Here is a 25391-nt window from a genome sequence, read left to right on the forward strand (position 1 = left end):
AGGCGGGGGTGGAGAAAGGGAAGGGCGGCGGCCGAGGAGGCCCCCCCCCCACCTTCCCTGCCCAGGCCCCCTCCTCAGCTCACCTGGGCGGCTCAGGTAAGGGCAGGGCGGGGCAGGCGGCTGGCGCGCAGGCGCGGCACGGGGGAGGGGTGGAGGCGGGGGCGCTCGGCCCTGAGCTCACCTGGGAGCCGCCCGGAAGAAGCGGAGCCCGGCCCGGCCTCTCCTGGCAACGCGGCCGGCCGGGAGGGGAGGGGGAGGAGGCGGAGGAGGAGCCGGGCTGGAGCGGTAACAGTAGCAACCGAAGCCGCGGCGGCCGCCGCCGCCCCCTGCACCTGGCGCCGGAGCCCGGCCAGCGCACCTCCCGGCCAGGTGAGCCGACGGGCCAGCGCCGCGGGGAGGGGGGAGGCCGGCCGGCGGGGCGGGGGAGCTCCGAAGTGCTGGTAGGGACCGGGGCCGTGCCCCGAGGCCCGCGGGGGGGCCGCTCAGCTCCGGCCCTTTTAGCTTGCATCCCCCCCTCACCATCCCCTTCCCCCGGTGAGCAGGGAAAGGTGGCTGAAGGATGAGCCAGGCGCTGCACCCCTCCCCTTCCCCCTCGGTGCCTGCCCCAAGCGACTCCCCTTCAAACTGCCCTCTCCGAGGTCAGAAGCAACTTCTGGGGTTCTGAAGGATTCGGCTGAACCCCGACCTTTAGGGAGACCCACCTACCCTCACATGGAGTGAGACCGGAGAGAAGGTTTGGTGTCTGGCTTTTTCTTGATGGGAGGGAGCACTAAGTGCTGCCTTACACCTGGAGGACAGGTGGTCGTCTCCCACCCCGGTTTCTCCTATGGTCCGAGGCAAGTGCCTGGTAGGGGATCGCTTGGCGACGCAACTTTCCAAAGTGGATCCCAGACAACTCGTGGGCATGAAACCTTGGCTGCTCTGAGCGTTTAAGTGGTTGCTTGAGTGATTTGGAAAGACCTTTGCGGTCTGGATGCTGACAATCCACCTCTCATCCCCAGACCACTCTCCTGGGTGGGCTCCCCACACTAAAACTGCACCCACTCTCCTGTTTTATCAGGAAGAGTTATTTTCTTCTTGGCAGGAGGAAGGAAATCCAACTGCCACGCACTAACCACACACCATCTCATTAAGGAACCTGTTGACTTAAGGGCTGAGCGTATTGTTGCTCTTGTTTGCATGTGGTATTCTCATGACTCAAAAGTTCAGAAAAACTTTTTCAGGATCCTGCCACGTCTGATGTTGGGTGTGCCTTGCCCAAATGCCTCCCCCACCCTAAAACTCTGAGTACTGTTCCCTAAGATTTCAGGGTGAAGCTGTGGTACTTCACTTAATTAGTATTATCCATGGCTGCTGCTGTTTTCATTGATTTCTACAGAAAATTCATTTCCATTTTCTGCATCCCATTAAGTTGCCAAATCTTACAGTCTCTTTAGGTCACATTTCTAAAAATAACCTGTTTATAAAATGTGTAAAGTGTTACAAGAATACACTTACCTTAAGGCCCAAATACACTTAAATTTTTTTTTAATTACTGCCATTTATATTGAAGAACAAAGTCTAATTCTAAGACGCCCGTATAACTGTAAATTCAATATATGGTATTTGACAAGAAGTTTTTTAATAAGACATTCAGTAATTGAACTTCTATTTTCTTTTTTTTTTTTTTGCTGTAGCAGTAGCACTATGATATACAACTTAAAGTATTCCCAGAATTGTCCGCTTTATAGTGGAAATCCTTAGACTATTCTAGCAGTTTTGCATGGAAATCTCTAATTATGCTTTTTTTTCAGTACTTTACACTGAATTTATTTCATTTTACTAGCATTTTACTTTAAATTACACTCCTTAATGTAAAGTGCCTCGGGGCACAAATCCGTTTTAAAAGTGCAATTAAAAATTTAAAAACTAACCACAGTATTGTACAATGATATAATTATGTAGAATACTCTCATCATAGTTTTCCTACTTTACCCAAATAAAGTACACTTTTGATCCTTTAAATTTTTCTCATTAGCTGTTCAGAAAAGAATTTTTTAAAAAAGTTTCATTGGGTTCAAATCGAAATCTTATTGCCCCCAGGGAATTAAGCCAGATGTTGTGCTGTCTCACTCTTATGTATAGGAGGAATGTAATAAGTCTTTATTAGCTAAGCTGTGAGTGAGTTAGTGAGCAATAACACCTGTGCTTCCTTTCATTCATCTGGAAGATAGCACTAATGCTACCTATTTTCCATTGATTGCAATTAATTGCACCTTAAAAACTGATGTGAAATTATAGAATTTAGAATTAGACAGAGACTTCAAAGAATTTTTCAAATGAAAATATTGTAAACCAGAAAACATTCATTGACACCCAAAGGCACAGAAGCTAGGAAGGGGTTGTAACAGGAACTGGAACCAAGTTCTGATTCCTGCCTCCCCCAGTATTCTTTCCATTAGACTTTACTAAGGTTTTACTAGAAATATCAAGATATATATTATATATATATATATATATATATGTATATATATATATGTCTATGTGTGTGTGTTTTTCAGTTATTTATTTATTTTTCCAACTACATGCACAGGTGCAGTTTTCAGCATTCTTTGAATTTTACATTTTCTCCCTCTCTCCCTTCCCTTCTCCCTGTCCCCAACAGAAAGCAATCTAATATAGCAATCATATATATATATATATATATATATGTACATATATATATATAATGTGAAATATCTATGTTGTATCCTATCCACCTGTATTTTTACTTCTCTCAAAGTATTTAGCTCCTATTTGATACTTTAGTTATTTTGCTTTGTAAACTTTTCAGAGTAGCATCTTTTTTGTTGTTGTCCTTCAGACATTTCAGTTGTGTCTAATTCTTTATGACTGGCCTCATTTGGGGTCAGTGGTTTCCCATTTCCTTCATATTTTAAAAATGGGGAAACTGAGGCAAACAGGATTAGGTAACTTGCCCTGGGTCACATAGCTAGTAGGTGTCTGAAGTCACATTTGAACTCTGGAAAATGAGTGTTCCTGACATCAGACTGAGTACTCTATCCACTACTCCCAACTAACAGCCTACTGTGAATTTTCCCTCCTCATTGGTTATAAGAAATTCCAAATTAGGAAAGTTGCCAATGTACGTCTGTAACTCTTCTGAAAAAAAAAATCATAGTTTTTGAGAATTATCAGGGATGGCCAGAGATCAGTGATTTGAGGAGGTCCCATAGCTTGAACTTGAATATCTTGTTGACTTGAAGGTCAACTCTCCAGCTTTTCATTTACCTCATCTTTTCTGCCTTGCACATAGGTATTCAGCAAATGTTTGCTGAAAAAAAATTAATGAAATAATGTGCTTGCTTAGAAGCAATCACTTAACACAAAGACTGCATAGCTTATCTTTTGTGTGTGTGTGTGTGTTTTTCAGTTATTTATTTATTTTTCCAACTACATGCAAAGGTGTAGTTTTCAGCATTCTTACTTTGCAACGTTTTGAATTTTACATTTTTCTCCCTCTCCCTTCCCTTCTCACCGCCCCCAACAGAAAGCAATCTAATATAGACTATATATGTATAACCATGCTAAACAAAGATCCATATTAATCATATTGTGATGAAGAATTTTTAATACAATTCATAGGGCCTAGATTACAATTTTTGTTCTTCTTATTCAATTTATTTTCCATTTGTTTGAATGATGCCAGTGGTCTCAGAGAAACTCAGTGATGCAAACATCCTCTTCACCCTGCAGCTGTGGACCAGAATTCTCCTTTGGATGTCATTTTGATTAATGAGATTATATTTTATTTCTTTTGAGAGTTCCCTTTTCCTGACTGATTTCCATGAATCAGGATCTAAAACTTTAAAACAACTCCCTGATTATCCATCCCTTTGAAACACTAAGTTCAGATTAATGGTACAGTCGTCTAGCCACTTCTGCCTTTTTTTTTTTTTTTTGGTAACCCCGTTGAATTACCAGTTTTGAATTTTGTTTTTGTTTTGTTTTGTAGGGCATGTTGAGAAGATTCATGTTTCAGTTAGGGTTAGACTAGAGACCAACATATATAAGTCCTGTCTAATGCTATGATTCAATAATTCTCAAGACCTAAATATAATTTTTTGGGAGGACTTAACTAGTTTCTTATATTATAGTTATTCACCTCAGTAGTTGGAAAGTGTGGACTTTATTTTAATTGACATTCAGGTCCCATGTATTTCAGGAAGGTGTATTTGAAAAATCCTTTTTTCCTCTATCGAATTAGAAAACTATGCTTTGCATGAAACTTTGGGGGGGGGGAACAGAATTATACCCTGTTTTTATGTGTCCATTTCATAGTAAACATCATGAACACATTTATTTATCTACTGTAACACATTGTTCTAGATGCTGAAACTGGTAGGTGGTGTGCTAAATGAAACACTGAAGTCAGGTAAACAAGACTTGAGTTAAAAGTTGACTTCAGACACTTAACTAATTCTGGGCAAGTTACATCTTCCCTTCTTGCCTTAATTTCTTCATCTGTAAAATGAGAATATTAGTACCTACCACCTAAGTTTATTGTGAGGGTAACTGAGATAGTTAATGTTGGCAAAGTGTTTTGCAAACCTGAAAGTGCTATATAAAGTTAACTTTTATATCATTTTATCTTAATCTTAGGAGGTAGGTGCCCCATTTACAGATAAAGAAACTGAGATAGAGACATTAAGTGATTGCCCAGAATTACACTACTAATTAAGTGTCTGAGGCCAGATTTGAACTTAAGTTTTCCTGACCAGGTCCAGCAGTCTTCCTCCTTCTCATCATCATCAAAAAGACAAATAAAACAGCCCCTACCTTCAAAAAGAGGTAGTATGGGATATTGTGAAAGGAAAAACAATGTGCTTTGGAGACACCAAAATATAGATTTATGTGACTTTCAATAATGTTTATCAATAATTTTTTAGTTGCTTACTGTGATGAGGAAGATCACCCTAGCAGTTGCTGTGAGCATCATGAATGCAGAGAGTTTAACTAAATGCCATGTAAATGAGCTTCTATGAAGGAATTCATGATCCTAGAAAATATTGACATAGCAAATCTATAAAATATAAAAAATGCAAAAGAGAAGAATTATTATAGAGTTCAGCAGAGGGAGGTTATCATTTTAAGAGAGTCTTGGACAAACTGGCATAGATTTGGAGGGAATGATAAGATTGTACCAGGTAAACATGAAAAAGAAGGCTTCATATGAGTCATATTTTATCAGAGTCCTTTCATGGTGGGCAGAAAAATATCATTAACCTTGAATGGTTCTAATTTATTCTTCTTTAGGCAATGAGTTAACATGTACCATTTTACTTTTTGACTAAGAAATACATGAAAAAGATAATTGATAAGATCCCATAACTCAGAGTGGAGATGATATATTATAATTGGGAAACATTGTGTAGAGTATCTTTTATTGAAAACACACATTGGAAAACAAACTAGTACTCATTCTATACTCTAGTCAGTATCATGTAAGTGGGGTATTAGACTAGGAGAACTGGGTTTAATTCTGTCCCAAGTACTTAAAACCTGTGTGACCCTGAGCAAATGTCTTAACCTCTAAGAGATTCGATTTCCTTATCTGCAAAATGGGGGGGGGGTACTAATACTTTTATACCCAAGATTGTGGAGAACTCGGTCCATACTTGTGAATAGTTGTTCATATTTAACTTTTACTAAAGTATGTTATAAATATTGAAGTGAGCACTCACTCTCTTTATATTATATATATTTAATATTAATATTATATATATATTATATATATGGAGAGGGGGAGGTGCTCTGCTTTAGGAAACTTTAAATGAGCCATAGAATACATGAAAAAGAATAACTGGTCATGTGATTTTGAAATTTTTTGTATTTAATTTCCATCATGGATTTATTAGCAGTAGTGAAAATTTTGTGAGGATGAGAAAGCTTCAATTCTGCTTGCCCAAAGTTACCTTGACATAGGAAAGATAAGACAAGGTGTGTGAGGACTTTCCCATGGAAAATGACAATACTTTGTAAAAGATTTTTCTTTGTAGCTGTAGGCACTGGTCTACAGTTCTTAGTTTGCAGGTATATTAGAAGTGATATTCATTTTATAGAAGTAACTGACAGTCTTGAAAATAGTTCTTCTCCTACATATCTAGAGTAAATAACTCTGGAGAATAGAAATTATGTTAACATATTTTTCATTACTACCATATAACTCCCTGAAGGAAGACTACCAGATTTACTACTTCACCCCAGTCCCTACCCCACCAAAAATGGGCTAGGAAATGTTTGATTATAAATTATACACACACACACACACAGAGTGATTTACCTTGATAAGTTTATTCATTTTTCCTAACTTCCACTATCCCATTTTCCACTATGTGATAATAACTTCTAAATTGATAACTAGACCCAAACTTTCCCAAATTTCCAACCAGTATTTTCATCTTTTGGCAGATAAAATTAATAATTATAAAAATAACTAACAGAGCTATTGCTGTAAGACTTGCACAGTGACTTTACATCAAGATCTCTTTTGTTCGTCATAGCAATTCTAAGGTAGGTGCTACATTTATCATCATTCCCATTTCACAAATGAGAAAACTGAGGAGAGGCGGTAGAGAATGAGCAGGTAGTGGAGATAAGATTTTAATCCAAGTCTTTGTTGTTTCTAAGATCATAGCTCTCTATTTTATGCCATGCAACTTCATTTTCATTTGGAAATCATAATGTAATCATTGATAGATTCAAAATATCCAAAGCAAAATTTAAACTTTCACTCAGAAACCTCCTATTCTTTTGTTTTAAAATTTTATTTGTTTAAGGCAGTGGGATTAAGTGACTTACCCAAGGTCACACAGCTAGGCAATTATTAAGTGTCTGAGGTTGCATTTGAACTCAGGTCCTCCTGACTCCAGGGTCAGTATTCTATCCACTACACCACCCAGCTGTCCCTAGGTTAGAAATTTCAACTATTTTTGGATCCATCTCTCCTCCTAAATCCTCTATCATCTACCAGAAAGTCATGCCCTTGCCATTCCCATCTCTACTTTAATTCAGGCCCTCATTAACTCTTAGACTATTACTCCTAAATCTTCCTTGTTTCTAGTCTATTCAATGTCTAGTCCATCCCATATGCTTTACTAGGTTAATCTTCCTAATTTATAACTGTGATCACACCACTGCTCTCTTTGGAAGTCTTGAATAACTCTAGTTTCTAAAGAATAAAGTATAAATTCCGTTAGTTAACATTTATATCTCTATTTAATCTGTCCTACTTTTGCAGCTGTATTTCATTATATTCCCCCACATATACCCTATGTCTAGTGACATTGAACTTCTCCCTCTTTCATGTATCCCAAGTTTCCTGCTTTAATTGTCGTTCAGTCCATTTCATGGTGTCTGATTCTTTGTGACCCATTTGAAGTTTTCTTGGCAAAGATACCGGAGAGGTTTGCCATTTCCTTCTCCAACTCATTTGGCAAATAAGTAACTGAGGCCAACAGGGTTAAATGACTTAGTCATGGTCTCACAGCTAATAAGTATCTGAAGCCAAATTTGAATTCAAGAAGAAGAATCTTCCTGACTCCAGACTTCCAGCCTACTATCCATTGTGCCACCCAGCTGCCCCTTCCCCATCTTAATGACTTTGCTTATCTCTAATTCCCAAGCCTAAAATGATCTCTTAATATGAACATCTGTCCATTCTACCCATTCTTTAATTTTGGACTGAGACACTTGTACTGACTTGTGATCCTGGGCAAGTGATTTGACTGCTGTTTGCCTCAGTTTCCTCAAATATGAAAAGGAGTTAATAACAGCACCTATCTCACACAGTTGTTGTGATGGTCAAATGAAATATTTGTAAAGTATTTAGTGATAATAACCAGTAATAGCTAATATTTATGTAACATTTACTTTGTGAAAGTATTTTACAAATATTTTCTCATTTAATCCTCAACAACCCTGGGAGGTAGTTGCTGTTGTTATCCTCATGAAGAAACTGAGGCAAAGAGTTTAAGTGATTTGTCCAGGATCACACAGTTAATAAATGTCTGAAGCTGGATTTAAGCTTAGGACTCCCTGACTCTAGGTCCAACACTGTGACCCCTATGTTAACAATGAATATTTCTTCCCTTCCTCTTTCTCTCCTCCCTCCCCTCAAAGCCAAGCCACATTTTTTTTTCCTAAATCCATAACATCTCTCCTGTAGTCTCTTTAGAACTCTCATAGCACATAACATCATCACACATTGCTTTGTAATGTTTCTTTATGCATTTTATATTAAAAGCTTTTTTAGATGTCAGTGTCTTTCTCATTTGGTATATCTCCTTTAACATCTAGCATAGTGTCTCATGTGCATGGAGAACCCTCAAATTTTTTGTTAAAATTTGAAAAATATTGAATAAAATATAGTTTATGAAAAAAGTACATTAGGGGAAATATTTTTAAAAAGAAGTAAAATTTTTTGCAAGTTAAACAAATTTATTTAAGGCAATGGGGTTAAGTGATTTGCCCAAGGTCACACAGCTAGGCAATTATGAAGTGTCTGAGGTCAAATTTGAACTCAGATCCTCCTGACTCCAGGGCTGGTGCTCTATCTACTGTACCACCGAGTTTCCCCCAAGAATCAAATTTGATTTAGTGCAGAAATAACTTTGAAGGATAATGTGATGGTCCCAAAACTTGTTTCCTTCCCTAAATGAAAAGCATTTTGGATTGCAGTAGTTCTAAGTCTCCTAAATACCTGAATTTAGGCACTGCCAAGAGGAAATGAATCTTATATTGGAACACCTTAGGAGAACACCCTTAGAGATTATGAGAAATTAATCTGAGCCAAGGAAGAATTATTGAATTGTGCACTGACAGAATTAGTCAATAGTGACACTGGATTGTCACCCCACACAACTTCCTTAAGGAAAACAATCCACATTGTTTTCAGTAAGTTTTTTTTAATACTTCTGTTTGTTTCCCAAAATAGCTATTTGATATCATAATTACTACTAGAGGATTTAAAGGACACTGCTCCTCTATAGTAGGCAGTCTTAACCTGGTGTCCATGAACTTTTTTTTTAATATTTTGATATTTGTATTTCAGTATTATTGATTTCCTTTATATTCCAGTGTAGTTTAATTTTTGCAATTAAAATAATATTGTGAGAAGTCAGTTGGCTTCACTAGACCTCAAAAAAGGGCCATGACAAAAAAATATTAAGAACTATGACCTTGGGGTCATATACAACTGTCCTTGAACCTGTTTTATATATGGGTAGCATCAGTGATAACAACTGAAGTTTATGGAACAGTGGGAGCTACTCAAGTAGGTGAGGGCTTTTGGACATCCAAAAAAACACCCCCACCATAATCCCAGAATGATAGAAACTGAGGAGTGAAACTAATGTTACTACGTCTTAAGGATCTGTTCAAAAGTAGCCAAACACTAGCAGATGCCTAGATACTAGGGTAGGCTACAAATCAATGACCTTCCTTCTTAGTAGTTCTGAGTCTCTCTTCTCTCTCTCCAACCTTCCCAAAATCACTATGGAGAGAAAGAAGTTAATGAATCTTTTGAGGGAAAACTAGATATATTATTGTTTCTTCTCATGAAATATTTAATACTATTTTATCAGGTGTTCTGTTATTATTGGAGTCTCAGAAAGCTTTTGAGCTATAATCAGGACCTGAGATTCTTTTTTTTTTCTTTTGAATTTTCCAACTTTTCCCCTAATCTCGCTTCCCTCCCCCCAACCCCCACAGAAGACAGTCTATTAGTCTTTACATTGTTTCCATGGTATACATTGATCTAAGCTGAATGTGATAGGAAAGAAAGCATATCCTTAGGGAAAAAAAATAAAGTACAAGAGATAGCAAAATTATATAATAAGGTAATGTGTTTTTTTTCTTAAAAATTAAAAGTAATAGTCTTTGGTCTTTGTTTAAACTCCATAATTCTTTCTCTGGATACGGATAGTATTTTCCATCATATATACCCCCAAATTGTGCCTTATTGTTGCACTGATGGAATGAGCAAGTCCATTAAGGTTGACCGTCACCCCCATGTTGCTGTTAGGGTGTACAATTTTCTTATGGTTCTGCTCATCTCCCTCAGCATCAGTTCATGGAAATCCTTCCAGGCTTCCCTGAATTCCCATCCCTCCTGGTTTCTAATAGAACAATAGTGTGTTCCATCATATATACATACATACATACATACATACATATATATGTATGTATGTATGTACCACCGTTTGTTAAGCCATTCCCCAATTGATGGACATTTCCTCGATTTCCAATTCTTTGCCACCAGAAACAGAGCTGCTATGAATATTTTTGTACAACTGATGTTTTTACCCTTTTTCATGATCTCTTCAGACTATAGACCCAGTAGTGGTGTAACTACATCAAAGGGTATGCACATTTTTATTGTCCCTTGGATGTAAATGGACCTGAGATTCTTAATGTTAGGAGTGGATCAAGAAAAGGATCATTCAAAGTATAACACTGACATTTTGAATGGTAACATTTTATGCATCTTTACTTCCTAGATGTCCTGTGGCATGTCTTTGATCTTTGAATCATAGTATCCATTGAAAAATCCTAAGTATTTAATGTTTTCAGAATAATATCCTAACTGGTCCTGTTGGAAAGGAAATATTTTCATACACCACCCAAATGTAAATCATCTGGTTAGTATTAATGTGTAATGAATTTCATCTAATTTGGATAATCTTAACTCAATTCACATCCTGGAGATAGCAATGTTTGATTTGACTTAATGTCAGTGTGGGAAGAGACCAAGATGTATAAACTTAGAGCAAGGCAATGACTGATTGAACAATAACTTGTAGTGATAGGGTGAGACCTCTTTCTTTATGAGTCAGTCATTCTTTGAATCTGACCCATGGATTTTTTGCTAATCTGTTTCAGGAAGAAGTATTTACTCATGCACACTTTCCCACTGCATCTTTTTTTTTTTAGTTTTTAAGTTCCCCTATGTAATCTTTTTTTTTTTTTTTTTTTTAGTGTTTCACAATTCAAATTGAGAGGGAGGAAAAAAGGGGAAGTAGGGTAGATGGTGTCATTTCAGTTGGATAAAGAAACTAGAATCATTTATGAAAAAAAAGCAATTATGAGAAAAGGTTGCTGAAAAGAAGCAAATAGTTGTGTGACCTTGGGCAAGTCATTTAATTCCATTGCCTTAAATAGAAAAGAAGCAAATATATTTCAGGGTTTACTTTAAAAAAGAATGTTAGTGGGATGGTAACTTATACTATTCTCCACACACATACAGTCCTACTGTCTCTTCTTTCTCTTCATTTCCATCTAAATTCTATTAACAGAATTCACATTTAATATTCAGAAATATCATGTGGCGACTTGAAGCTTTTCCCCCTATACAAAATTATTAGATGAAAGCACTACTATAAATTATTCTTAAATGAAATATGGAAGAGTATTGACACCTAAATTTTATGCCAGATGATTCTAAACAGTGTTTAAAGGCTTAAAATAAGAAAGTACCTAAAGACTTCAAGTGTGATCAAATTTCTCAAGTCTTACTAATAAAAATTAACCAAATCAGCAGTCTTATGAGATATCATTTTGAATCATATTCTCATTATATCTCTTAAGTTTTAGAATTCAATAATTGTTTCTTAGCAGATTTGTTTATAAGTAATCTAAAAGATTTGGTCTTTACAGAACAGTGCTTATTGATTCAAAAACAGACATCTCAACTTAAAGGTATAAGATTTATTTGATACAAACATAGACTAATATACTTTTGTGTGATTTTACTAGGAAATAAAATATTCTTGCAGTGTCTTCTTCACTATGTACCCTGAATTACAGATCCAAATTATTAATTATTGAATTCAGAATATAAATTGGCAATTAGGTTCAGCAAGCTAGCAGGCTTCTTCAGATTTCCCTAAACACAGTATCTTCAGTGCTGTATGTAAAATATTTACAGTTCTAGATTTTGTGATTATTGGCAATTTGTTCGGGGCATTATGAAAAAATATTATTTGTGGTTTTGCACACACAATTTAAAAAAAACTCAAGATTTTTGGATCAAATTTCTTTTATATAGTTTTTTTTGCTCAGTTAAAAAAGCAGTGGACTCTATTAAGTAGAGAATACTTTTGCCAGAGTAGGCAAAGGGTTAATGGGAAAGCTGCCTAAAATGTAAGATGAGGACAATTATATTACCCCATATTGTGTCTTTTCTCTCTTTATCACATTCTCCCAATCAGAGACCTGGGGTTGTTATCACTGCTGTGATGTTGGCAGTTGTTGAAGCCCTAAAGCAAACTCCATGCTGAGAGGTGACTCAGTGAGTGAGCTCTATCTAGCTTGTTGCTACTTTTCTCTTCCCTTAATACCAATGTCTTTCAGTGCTAAATCTGAAACTTGAAAGGAAACTAACTCCAAGTACAAAAAGTATATGTAATTTTTCCTCCTAAAATTAGAGAGTGAAAATGTCAGAAGAGACAGGAGATGTCTAGTAATATATTTTTGGCATTATATCTGGTAAATATAATGTATCTGGTTATATATCTGGTAAATATAATGTGCCTGATACATTATATCTGGTAAATAGATTTTTCTTGAAAAATTTCTGCATAAAACTAAGCAGCAGGAAACACATTCTGTGATATTTATTTTTTCTGTTGTGATTACTGCTTTTGCTATTTAACTCCTGAGCTGAAATAAAGGTCTAACATTTGCTATTTGGAGATCTTAGTTTTAGCATTTAGCACTTAGTTCAAGGGCTGGGGGAACAGAAAAGAAACTTGTGAAAAAAATTTTTTAATCTTTTGTCTCTCCTCAGAATCTGAGCAGTGATAACTATCCTCCAAATCCTTCTAACCCTTATTTATGTTTGATTTTTTGGTTTTTCTTCCTTTTTATTGAACTAAAGTTGCCATTTTTAATCTTAACTGAGAACACTTGTTTTCTTCCAAAGCTCAGTTCTAGTCCAGTTTCCTAGCCTAGGCCTAGTTGTGTTCTCCTATTGAAATTACATTTTATCACTTTGTGAATATACTTTATTTATCTCAGTATTTGATGTATTTATTGCCTTTCTAGAATATAAGATCCTTGAGGGAAATCTAATTTTATTTTTGTCTAGGTATCTCAATACCTGAGTGACTTGCAGTTTGTAGGCATCTGTTGTTGAATGCAGTGACAACTGAGCCCCTATTATATGCCAGCTCATTTTTGGCACATGAGTTGAAGATAAATATAATATTTATAAATGATGATGTAAGTAGACAAACTATTCAATAAATATTAAGAATTACATAAATTTAAGTCAAATTTTGCAACTATTTTAACTGAAACCTATGGAAAAATTGACAGAGACTATTTCAACCATGTATTAAGAATAAATGATAAATCTGCATTACTTTCATCTGCACTCTCCATGACTCTTATGATCACTTTTGACTATTGCATAAAAATTAGCTTCGGGTGAGCCTTCACTTATTGCTCAAGATAATTTCCTTAAAGTACCCATTATTATTTAATTCAGTCAGGTGAACCTAAAGGAATACTATAAATTGGTATAAAGCTAAATGTAGTCTTTCCCTAACTGGGTGAAAATCCAACAATTGAAAATTACTGTGGGACCAACAACTAAATCATCTCCCATTCCACTTCTCCCCCCTCCCCCCTCTCCAATATCATGGGATAAACAAATTGACAGTTGACTGAAATCTTTGCTTGGCTTCATATAAGCATTTTCAGTCAGATAGTGAAGTAGGCAAGCTTGTCTCTTGTCTTTCCATTCCCATTTTTTACCTTCCTCCTCAGGAAACCGATTGTTCTCACACTATTTCTTGGCTACTTGAGGCTTCCCACTGCAGAGTGCACAGGGAACCCAAAACGCTCAGCCCCTTAGAATATAATTTTTTAAAAATTTGCCAGGCATGCTGTTTTCTTGGGGCCATGTTAAATGATAAATTCTAGACTAAGTTGAGAATAACATTTGCATTTTTAAAAGGGTTTAAAGTTCTTAACCAAAGAATAAAGTACTTAGGGCCTATGTCCATTCAAATCACTGATATAGTGAGCCTATGATGTTGTTCAATTTCAAGTGTGTCCAACTCTTTTTGGCCACATTTGCAGTTTTCTTGTCAAAAATCCTGTCATGGTTTTTTCGATTTCTTTCTCCATCCCATCTTATAGTTGAGGGACTGAGACAAATAGGATTAAATTATAAATTTAGAATTAAAAGTGATATTTTTGGTGACCTAATTCAACTCCTTTATTTATATATTTTTAAAAGAACAAATCAAGAAAACCCTAAATGATATAAAAGTTCAGAAATGATTTATTTAAGATCACATTTCTAGGATTTGAACCCAGCTCTTCTCATACTAAATCCATCTCTTTATTCACTGGACCAAACTATTTGATTTATTTGTTGTTATTCTCTCTTCTTTTTTTTCCTTTCCCTCCCCTCCTTCTCCCTTTCCTTCTTCCATCTCCCTCTTTTTCTTTTTCTCCCCCTTTGCCTTTGCCTTTTTAATATTTAACTTTGAAGGATTTTTCCAATAACTAAAATTTAGAGTTTTCATTGGTGATGGGCAAGCTAACTCGAGGTTCAGAGGAAAAGTATTCTTTTTAAATTCTTCTCTCCACCCCCCCCCCTTTTCCAGAGGAAAGTTGGGTGGGGGTGAAATTGATGTCTTGGTAGCTTCTCTGTTATTTGCAGACTAAAAGTACCTGTAGCAAGATGGAAATTTTGGCAAACCACTCCAGCATCTTTGCCAAGAAAACCCCAAATGGGGTCAGGAAGAGTTGGACTGTTTCTGAAACAATTTAACAACATGAAGCAAGACAGTTGTAATATATGGGGACTGTTCAGGTTGCTGCTTTATGGGGACTGGGGTTGGAATCCAATTGCCTTCTCTCTCTCTCTAAGTGACTAAGGATGAATGAAGGAAATGCAAAGAAAAATAAATAATGTACACTAATATGTCTGAGTGAATCTTTTCAAGGAGAATAGCTACAAATATTTACAATCCCCTCAGTTATAGTTACAGTCATAAGATCTGAAGGAGTGAATGGATTAAAAACAAACAACTAGATTTCCTGCTTCAGCTGCATCTTCAATAGAGTTGACTTCTATGCAGGTGTATCTAACTTCTAGGATTATAATTACTATTCATATATATGATCATTTAAATGGTTTCAAGATACTTTCCTTAAGAACAGTTCTTCGTATAATGATCCTATCTTTAAATGATCATATCTTTTAATGATCATATCTTTAAAATGAAATATTTTCTGTATCCAGCAGTGGTGGTAATGGTACTGAATGTACCAATGGATGTAATTGAGAACTGTGACAAGTAATAAAATAGTTACACTGGCAGGAATGCAATTTATGATGTTCAAGACTGACTTACTCTTAGAGTTTGTCCTGGTTTAAACCTGGGTCTTGATGATCTTCTCATAGTCAGAGATAATGCTAATGTTGACTTTTAACTCTGCTACTGAGATATCGGAGGTTTGCCCATCTTTCATATCTTAATCAGCATGTTGAATGGTCTTGTATATACAGTAGAGGGGGTTTGGGATGCCTTTATAAATGACTACCCAAGAGACCATCCTATTCTGCCTGTGTTTTGGAAACAGGAGACTTTTGTACAAATCTTACTGATAGCTAGCTGTTGGTCTTTTTTCCAATGGTCCATAGAAATACTGGATTGTTAAAAACTGGGTTAAGAATTCCCTTTGTAATATTTCTGCCTCTCCCTCTCTCCCTACTTCTAACTCCAGCTTGCAATGCAATAATAGTTGTATTTCTTCCATAGAATATGCCATCCTTGAACCATTTTCTTCTTGGGGATGAAAGTGGTGTTCTAAATGCAGGGCCACAGCTATAATCAAAAAACTAACAAATCACATAATTAAGTCACCATGAAATTTAACCCCAATGCAAGGAGAAATTACTTCCTGTCACTCCCCCAAACACTTTCAGAGGGAGATTTGGGGCACTTAATAAAATTTCTGCCCACATACTTAAGATTTTATTAGCAGGTCAAGGCTTTTAAATTAAATTAAGAAATCCAGATGATAATATTATGGGAGTCTGGCAAAGCTCCAATGAATATTATCCACAGTATTTTATTTTTATTAATCTGGACTCTGATTTTCATTTGTAGTTGACCACCTCTTGTCTAGTAGAGTTTTATATTTTGTAAGCCATTCTTTAACTAGGTAGTGAGTGTAAACTAAGCCAGTGTGTATATCCCCTGTATTGCATGAAACCATGTAATTAATCCATTGAACTTTGAATTTTGGGTTCTATATTCTTGTAATTTATCATTATTTCTTGCTCCAGCCCACTTGAACTTTACCTTCTAGTAAAAAAAAAATTGTTAAGCCAAAACATTCCCAATAGTAACTGAGTGACAATATTGTTCATAGTATACCTCTCCGCTCCCTTTATTTGGAGAAAAGAGGTATGACTCATTCATTATTTGTTGTTTAGGATCATTATTGTCTTTTCAGTTTCTCAGAGTAGGAGTTTACCTTTTGATTTACTTTCAAATTCTCAGAGGAACTATATTAAAAATAAATTCAGGACAACAACTTATTTTTGCTGCAAATAATAGCTATAGCAGCAACTACTTCCCAAGTCTGAAGGGCCTCATTTTAGAGAAATGAGGGAGGTTGGGATACCAGATCAGTTCTTAATCTTTTCTCTATGTAAGTATGTATCATGGACTACTTAACAATGTCACAGTTTTTAAATGCATAAAATAAAATACAAAGGAGAACCAATGAAACCATTTATATGGAAATATAGTTGTCAAAACAAAAAAAAATGTTCAGGAACATTTAAGAACTTCTGGCTGGATAGTGGGGATGCAAGATGCTACTTTTAAATAATTTTTACAAAATCGCCATAGTATTGCAGTGGAACTGGCAAGACTATTTTATTCATGGTTTGAAATTCTTGCTAATATGGTAAAAAAAATTGGGACACAAATTAGTATCTCTTTTTAGAATAAAAAGGATTCTAACATCTAATTTTACCATATGTGCATTAAAATATGGCAAGGGGCAGCTAGGTGGCGTAGTGGATAAAGCACCGGCCCTGGAGTCAGGAGTACCTGGATTCAAATCCAGTCTCAGACATTTAATAATTACCTATCTGTGTGGCCTTGGGCAAGCCACTTAACCCCATCTGCCTTGCAAAAACCTAAAAAAAAAAATATGGCAAGCTATACCTCTGATCCTTTTTATGTATGGCCTTTTATAGTTTACAGTTGTCAAGTTTGCATGGATTTGAAGAAACCTTTTTGAGAAAATGCATCAAAATAATCATTCAGTGCTCAGTCATCAAATATCCATAGTTTAGCTACTACAGTTTTGAGATGAGCCTGTTGTTTGACATTACATTTCTTCCAATCAGCTTTAAAATCTGCCTGGAAACTGACTTTCTTTTGTACTGGAAAGCATTTTATTTTTTCCTAATTACATGTAAATATAATCTTTAATATTCATTTTTATAAGATTTTATTTCCAAATTTTTCTTCTTTTCCTCTCCCCTTCCCAAGACAGCAGACAATCTGATATAGGTTATACATGTATAATGAGGTTAAATGTATTTTCACATTACTTGTGTTGTGAAAGAAGAATCAGAACAAAAGGGAAAAAGCCATGAGAAAGAAAAAACAAAGACAAAATGAAAATGGGGATAAGCTAGGTGGCACAGTGGATAGAGCACCAGCTCTAGAGTCAGGAGGACCTGAGTTCAGATGCAGACTCAGACACTTAATAATTACCTAGCTGTGTGACTGTGGGCAAGTCACTTAACCCCATTCATTGCCTTTCAAGGAAGGAAGGAAGGAAGGAAGAAAATGACATGCTACGATCTGCATTCAGAATGCCATATCTTTTTCTTTTAATGTGTATGACATTTTACATCATGAGTCTTTAGGATTGTCTTGGATCATTGCATTGCTGAGAAAAGTTAAGTCTATCATAGTTGACCATAAAACAGTGTTGATTTTTCTATGCACACTGTTCTCCTAGTTCTGCTCACTTCACTCAGCATCAGTTTTTTCAGGTTTTTCTGAAATCTGCCTGCTCATCATTTCTTAAAGAACAATAACATTCCATGTACCACAGTTTGTACATCCAATTCTCCAATAAATGGGCATCCCCACAATTCCCAATTCTTTGCCACCACTAAAAGAACTATATTTTTGTACATGTGGGTCCTTTTCTCTTTTTTATGATCTCTTTAGGATATAGTTCTAGTAGTGGTGTTACTAGATCAAAGGGTATGCAGTTTTCTTGCTCTTTGGGTATAATGGAAGCTGGCCTTTTTTGGAGATTTTGGTTTTGTGAACTCTCTTTCACATTCTTTAAGAACCCATATAGATAGTCTAGGCTGAAAAAAAAAAGCAGTATTGTCCGGAGAATTAGCTAAACACATGTTACAAATCCATACTTAACAATCAATCTCTAACTTTCTAGAAGCTAGATTTAGAACTCTCATGTTCTTTTTCCCTTTCCTAAGGCAAAGCACCTCTGCTGGGATACCCTATTAGGGGTATGTCCCCATTCATCTGTTGTTTACATTCTTTGGCTTAACCAGGTTCATTACTCATTCTATTAGAGCCCTCTCTAACCACATTCCAAAGTGAATATAGTCTCATCTGATAAGCCTTTAGAGGGAGAGAACCCTAGAAAGTTCTCTGGACCCTCTTGAGTTTCTAGGCCATATTATAGCAGAGCAAAGGTTTAGAAACAGTGGATTGGGTTTTTAATCTTATATTAACATAAAAAGTGAATGAAAATCAACCAAGCACTTATTAAAAACTTACTTATTAAGATCCAGGGATTATGGTAGGTACTGAGAACAAAAAGACAGAAAAGAAACAGTCCCTCTCTTGGGAAACTTATATTCTTTCAGGGGAAATAATATATATATATATATATATATATATATATATATATGTATGTATGTATATGCATATACATATATATATATACATGCAAAATAAATACAAGGTAATATTTGGAAGGAATATCAACTGGAGTTTTTATTTGCTCATCCCTATTTCAGTCATGCCTAACTCCTTGAGACCCCATTTGGAATTTTCTGGACAAAGATACTGGAGAGTTTTGCCATTTCCTTCTCTAGCTCATTTTAAAGATGAGAAAACTAAATCAAATAATATTAAGTTAATGTCTGCCCAGGGTCACACAGTGTCTGAAGCCAGATTTGAACGCAGGAAGAGTAGTCTTCCTGACTCCAGGTCTGACACTTTATTCACTGTGCCACTTAACTGCCCTAGCAGCTGAGAGAGAATTGCTAATTTGTATTAGTAAAGAGTTTCTGCACTGGTGACATTATAGGTTCAGGAAAGCTTAATATACAAAGTGACATTTGAACTAGATTTTGAAAAAGACTAGAGATTCTAGTAGGCGAAGGAAAGGAGGGAGTACATTCCAAGTCTAGAGGGAAGGTAATGCAAAAGCATGGAGATATATATGGTAGGGCAGAATGGATGAATCCTATAATTTGGGAAGGGGTGTAATATAGTTAGATAACCTGGAGCCAGATCATGAAGGATTTGTCAAATAGAAATTTGTATTTGGGCTTAGTGATAATAGGGAACCACTGAAATCAGGGTTTATGATAAGATCAGATTTTTATGTAGTAAACAGTCATCTGTACATTTTAGAAAATCACTTTGATAATTTTGTGGAAAATGGAATATAAAGGAGAGAAACTGGAAGCAGAGAAATGAATAAGGAATCCAGGAAGGAGAAGAGCAAATAATGATCAAGTGCCCTATTATGTGTGTGTGGGGTACAAATATAATAAATAAAACAATTTCTCTTTGCATGGAATTTACATGAGGGTGTGGTGGCTTTATGAGTGACGAGAAGGGAATGGATATGAGAAGTATTATTGAAGTAAAATTGACCAAAAATGGCTATTTATTGGATATGTGAGTGGAGGGAAAACGAGGTATCAAAGATTACCATGAGGTTGTAAAATATCTAGGTTATTTGAAGGGTGATAATGCCCTTGTTAAAAATAGCAAAACTTCCATATGTGTCTAACCTATAATAGATTACTTTCTGTCATGGGGAAGGGGAGAGGGAGGGGAGGGAGAAAAATGTGAAACTTAAAACCTTACAAAAATGATTGAAAATAGCTATCTTTGTACATAATTGGAAAAATAAATATTTTTTAAAGTAGCAAAACTTCAAAGAGGGATGTGTTTTAGGATTAAAAGGAGTTACATTTTGGTTATGGTAAATTTGAGATGTCTACAAGACATGGAGTGCAATGTCCAATAAATGCTTGGTTGATAGATGATGGGAACTAGGTTATATAGAAAAGAGAATGGCTAGACTGGGAGTCAGGAAGAATTAAATTCAGCCTCAGATATGAACTAGCTGTATGATTCCGAACAAATTCCTTGACCTCGCTTTGCCTCAATTTCTTCATCTGTAAAATGAGGATAATAATATCTACTTTTCAGGGTAGTTGTAGGTACAAATTGAGGTAACATTTGTAAAGTGCTTTGAAAAAATTAAGTAAAAATAAATTATAGAACAGACTAAATTATCATTTACAAGCCAATATAAGGATGATACAAAATAGCTTTTGTATTAATTGTAGAAAAGAGTGTAGCTTCATGTGAGAGAAAATGTGGTACAGTGATTAGAGTCAGCTTTGCATTGAGGAAGACCACAGTTCAGATCCTTTATCTTATGTACATTTGTTATATCACTAATAATAAGTTGCTTATCCTTACAGTACTCCTGGAATATCTTTAAAAGTATAAGTTACACTAGAGCTACTAATTTGCATTGATGGTGATAGTATCTGCCCTGATGAAATTATAGGTTTAGAAGAGCAAATTGACTCTTTTATGCTTAAATTCTTAAGTCTTCTGTCTCCATCTGCTGATTCTTTCCTTGCCACATAACACACATTATCTTATCCTTAAAAACAATTTCACTTAATTCTCCCATACTCACTAATTACCATCCTATAGTCATATACCATCCCTTTTAGTTAACTAGTCCTACTATGTGCTAAGCTCTGGTGATACAAAGGCAAATCAAATAAAAACACAGATCTACCGCTTTCAAGGAACTTGTAGTCTAATAAAGGGGTCAACATGAAAATAATTGTGTAAAAACAGTATATATACATATATAGAGATATAGAGATATATATAAAATTGGGGAAGAGAGTAGTCTCAGAGGGAAAGCACTAAGATTAAGAAGGATTAGTCAAGGCTTCTTTGGAACATGAAACTTAAGCTGACACATAGAAGCCAGGAGGTGGAGATGAGGAAAAGTCTTCCAGGCATGGATTACAGCCAATGAAAACATTCATTTGGTAGATGGAGTATTGTGGGCAAAGAGATCCATGTTATTGGATTGCAGAGGATATGGAGGGAGAGTAGAGAGTAAAGGATAAGACTAAAAGGGGACCAAATTATTAAGAGCTTTAAAAGTAAAATTATTTGCTTTAGGAAGATGACATATACAGATAAGTGGAGATGGATTGTAGTGAGTAATAAGTACAGAATTTAACAACAGATTGGAGAGAGGAGTCAAGGATGACATCCAGGTTCCAATCTGGTTAACTAGAAGTATGGTAGCTCCCTTGAGAGTATTTGGGAAGTTAGGTAGAGGTAGAGGGTTTAGGGGAAAAGATAATGAGTTCTTTATTCCTTTTTTTCTTGTTTGCTTTTTTGCAAGGCAGTGGTGTTAAGTGACTTGCCCAAAGTCAAATAGTTTAATAAGAATAGTGTCCTCTTGACACAACTTATTAAATATTAAGTATCTGAGACCAGAATTGAACTCAGGTCCTCCTGACTCCAGGGCTGGTGCTCTATCCACTGAGTCACCTAGCTTCTTGATACTAGCTGTGTGACCCTAGGGGCAAGTCACTTAATACAGATGACCCTGGAGGATACAGTGAGGCTGGTGACTTAGCCCAGTACCCCTCTCATTCAAATCCAATTCATGTGCTTGTCATAGCATCATCTCCCTGATGACATGGTCTTCTTCAAGAGTGAAGGATCAGAACACATAATGAGTTTGGTTTTGGACCCTTTGACATTACGGTCTTTATAGGACGTCCAGTTTAAGATTTCTAAAAAGCATTTGGAAACATGAGGCTGGATGTTCAGCTAAATTGTGCTGGCAAAGTAGATCTGAGGAGCGGCTAGGTGGCACAGTGGATAGAACACTGGCCCTGGAGTCAGGAGTACCTGAGTTCAAATCCAGCCTCAAACGCTTAATAATTACCTAGCTGTGTGGCCTTGGGCAAGCCACTTAACCCCATTGCCTTGCAAAAAAAAAACCTAAGAAAAGAAAAGTAGATCTGAGAGTCATTTGAAAATTGATTATAATTGAAACCATGGGAAGCAATGACTTCAACAGGTGAAATAGTGTGATGGTGATGATGATGTTGTCCTTCATTCTTGAAGAAGACCTTGACATCAGGGAGGTGCTGCCATGACAAGAACATGAATTGGATTTGAATGAGGGGGCTGATGTGCTAAGTCACCAGCCTCACTTTCTCTCCTCCAGAGTCATCTGGATCCAGTGGCCAGATATGAATCAGGATGACTGGAGATGGCAATAGAGGTAAATAACTTGCCTGAAAACACAGTGAGTATCAAGTGTGTGAAGCTGGATTCAAACTCTTGTCCTCCTGACTCTAAAACCAGTACTCTAATCCCTTCTCCATCTAGTGAAATAATATAGAGGGACAAAAGAAGATGACCCAGGACAAAGCCTTAACTTCCTACTCACACTGTTAAGGACATGGTCTCCCATCCTCCCCACCCCACTCTAGGGCATATCCTCTGAGATTGCTTTCCTTTTACTAACTTTCCTCTGTCTTGTTTGAACATAGTTCCTTGAAGGTTGCTCTTCCTCCACACCATTATAATGTGAGTTCCTTGAAAGAACAAAGAAAGAGGAAACAGACCCATTTGTGCAATATTATTTATAGCAGCACTTTTTTTTGTGGTGACAAAGAATTGGAAAGGTAGCCATCAATTAGGGAAGTTGATCAACAAATTATGATATATTGATTGTAATTTCCTATTATGCCATAGGAAATGATAAATTGGGATAGTTTCAGAGAAACTCTTGAACTGATACATAGTAAAATAAACAATGATAGAACAACATATGCAGTAACAAACACATAAAGACAACTTTGAAAGCACTGGAAATTCTGATCCAACCATAATAATAAAGAACTGAAACTGAAACACCTCTTGAAAGAGATAATGGACTCCAGATGCAGAATAAGACATATATTTTTGACATAACTTATATAGAAACTTATTTTGCTTCACTAAATATATTTGTTAAAAAAATAATTTTTCTCCATTTTTTTCTTCCATGGGTATGAAGATGGGAGGAGATGAGAGTGAGAGAAAATAAATGCCTCTTAATTGAAAAATGTCCAATGAAATTAATAGAAAAGAATGTGAGTTCCTTAGGAGAGGACCTTGTTTTTGCCTTTTTTTTTTTTTTGTAAGTGAAGAACTTGGCACATGGTAGACATATACATGCTTATTGTTTGAGGTGATGTGCTTATAGATAAACGTATGTATCTATTTAGGTGAAGCACAATACAACTTTTGAAAAAATACTATTCTGAGAATATTACAAATTGCCTACCTCAGACCTAGGCATAGGAGTGAAAGAACATAGAATTTTGAACGGAAAGTACTATACTAACTGGATTGATCCTTTCATTTTGTAGACAAGAAAATTGATAATCATCAAAGTTGGTGTTTGCCTGAGTTCACAAAGGTGGTAGTAAAACAGAAACAAAATTTGAATCCAGTTCCTTTAGTCAGCTACCCACTGTATGAACTTGGCTAAGTTGCTGGATTGCTCTTAGACTCAATTTCACCATCTATAAAAATTGGATGAAATAGGAATAAAGAGTTGGCTACAGAACATTTTTCATTTTTTATAATACTACACAATTGTAGTGATCTAGTGCCTCCTTTGCATTACTTCTAGTCTTTGGCCCTTCTCTGAAAGTTAAATCCTTTTTGGTCATTATCTTATGCCAACTTCATCTGGCTTTCATTTGCCCTTAGGTTTTTCAGTGGTGGATAGTCTTTTGATTTATCCTGAGTTTTATTTACTATATCAATAGAAAACCCATGTTTTTAACATCCTCGATGTAAATGTAACTTACCACTGATGTTACACATTGTCAGTATTTGGGGGAAACAGCTCTAGAAAGTCCTCTGTACCATATTGAGTCTCTAAACTAGCAGATTTTGTTATTATATTACGTATATATAGTATATAGAGGACAACTGGATTGATCCTTTCATTTTGTAGACAAGAAAACTGAAAATCAGCAAAATTGGTGTTTGCCTAAGCATATGTCTATATCTATATCTAAATATCTTACTTCTTCAGCATTCGAGGTCTCAACTTCTTTCCCATTTGAAATCCACAAACTTCATCTCTCTCTCTCTCTCTCTCTTTGCCTCCTTCCCTCCTCTCTTCCCCAAACACTTGGATAGGACAAAGTTCAGATCATGTCCCACTTTCATTCAAAAACCTTCTCTGTCTTTTTATTTCCTCCATGATAAAATATTAGCCTGGCATAATTTAGGTTCTATGTAATTTGACTACAGTTTTGCTTGATATGAAGTAGTGATTCTGTAATGCAGAGGCAGATAAATTTGCCCAGTGAGGAGCGTGCAGAGTCTGGAGTAAGGAAGAATTAAGTTCACATTTGATTTTAGTTACTTTAAATGTATGACTCTGCCTTACTAACTGTAAAATAGGGTTCATGTTAACACCTGCCTTTTGATAATTAAATGAAATGATATTTTAAAACACATTTCACAGTGTCTGATCATAGTTGGCATTTAATAAATATTTGTTCCCTTTCTCACTGTATCACTAATGAAAAGTAGTAGAAAATTACTACACTTGGAAAAAGCTTTTTAACAGAACTTAAAACTGCCCTACTAGGGGTCACAGTATCATGTACAATTTGATTCCTCTTTCTCAACTGCACTTTGACAGTTACAAATCTCCATAAACATTCAGATTCTCACAGTCAGAAGAATGCATCCATCAGACCTCTCAGAACTGTATTTCTCTCTCTTTTATGAACTTATTTTATTTTCACATAATGCTTATTTGTTTGCCTGTTTTTATCTTTTCTAGTAAACTGAACTTCTTGATGTCATAGATAATGTTTTATTCATACTTTTTTACTTTTGCTTATCACTGTTCCTAGCACAGTAAATCAGCCAACAAACATCAAGTGCTGACAATGTGCCAGGATTGTGCTAAGCCAGGGAGATAGAAACAAAACCAATTCTAGGTTTTCACAG

At 36.1% G+C, this 25391-nt stretch overlaps 1 protein-coding gene across 1 annotated transcript in view; it reads left to right on the forward strand.

Moving 5' to 3' along the window:
* Positions 1 to 268: 268 nt before the first annotated feature.
* The window catches only part of GALNT3 (polypeptide N-acetylgalactosaminyltransferase 3), a 62073-nt gene continuing 36950 nt past the window's right edge, over positions 269 to 25391 (forward strand). Inside the window, 1 exon segment of the mRNA XM_074215809.1 lies at positions 269 to 369. The gene's annotated coding sequence lies outside the window, so the exon portion shown is untranslated.

This window comes from Macrotis lagotis, chromosome 1 (assembly GCF_037893015.1).
Source record: "Macrotis lagotis isolate mMagLag1 chromosome 1, bilby.v1.9.chrom.fasta, whole genome shotgun sequence".
NCBI lineage: Eukaryota > Metazoa > Chordata > Mammalia > Peramelemorphia > Peramelidae > Macrotis > Macrotis lagotis.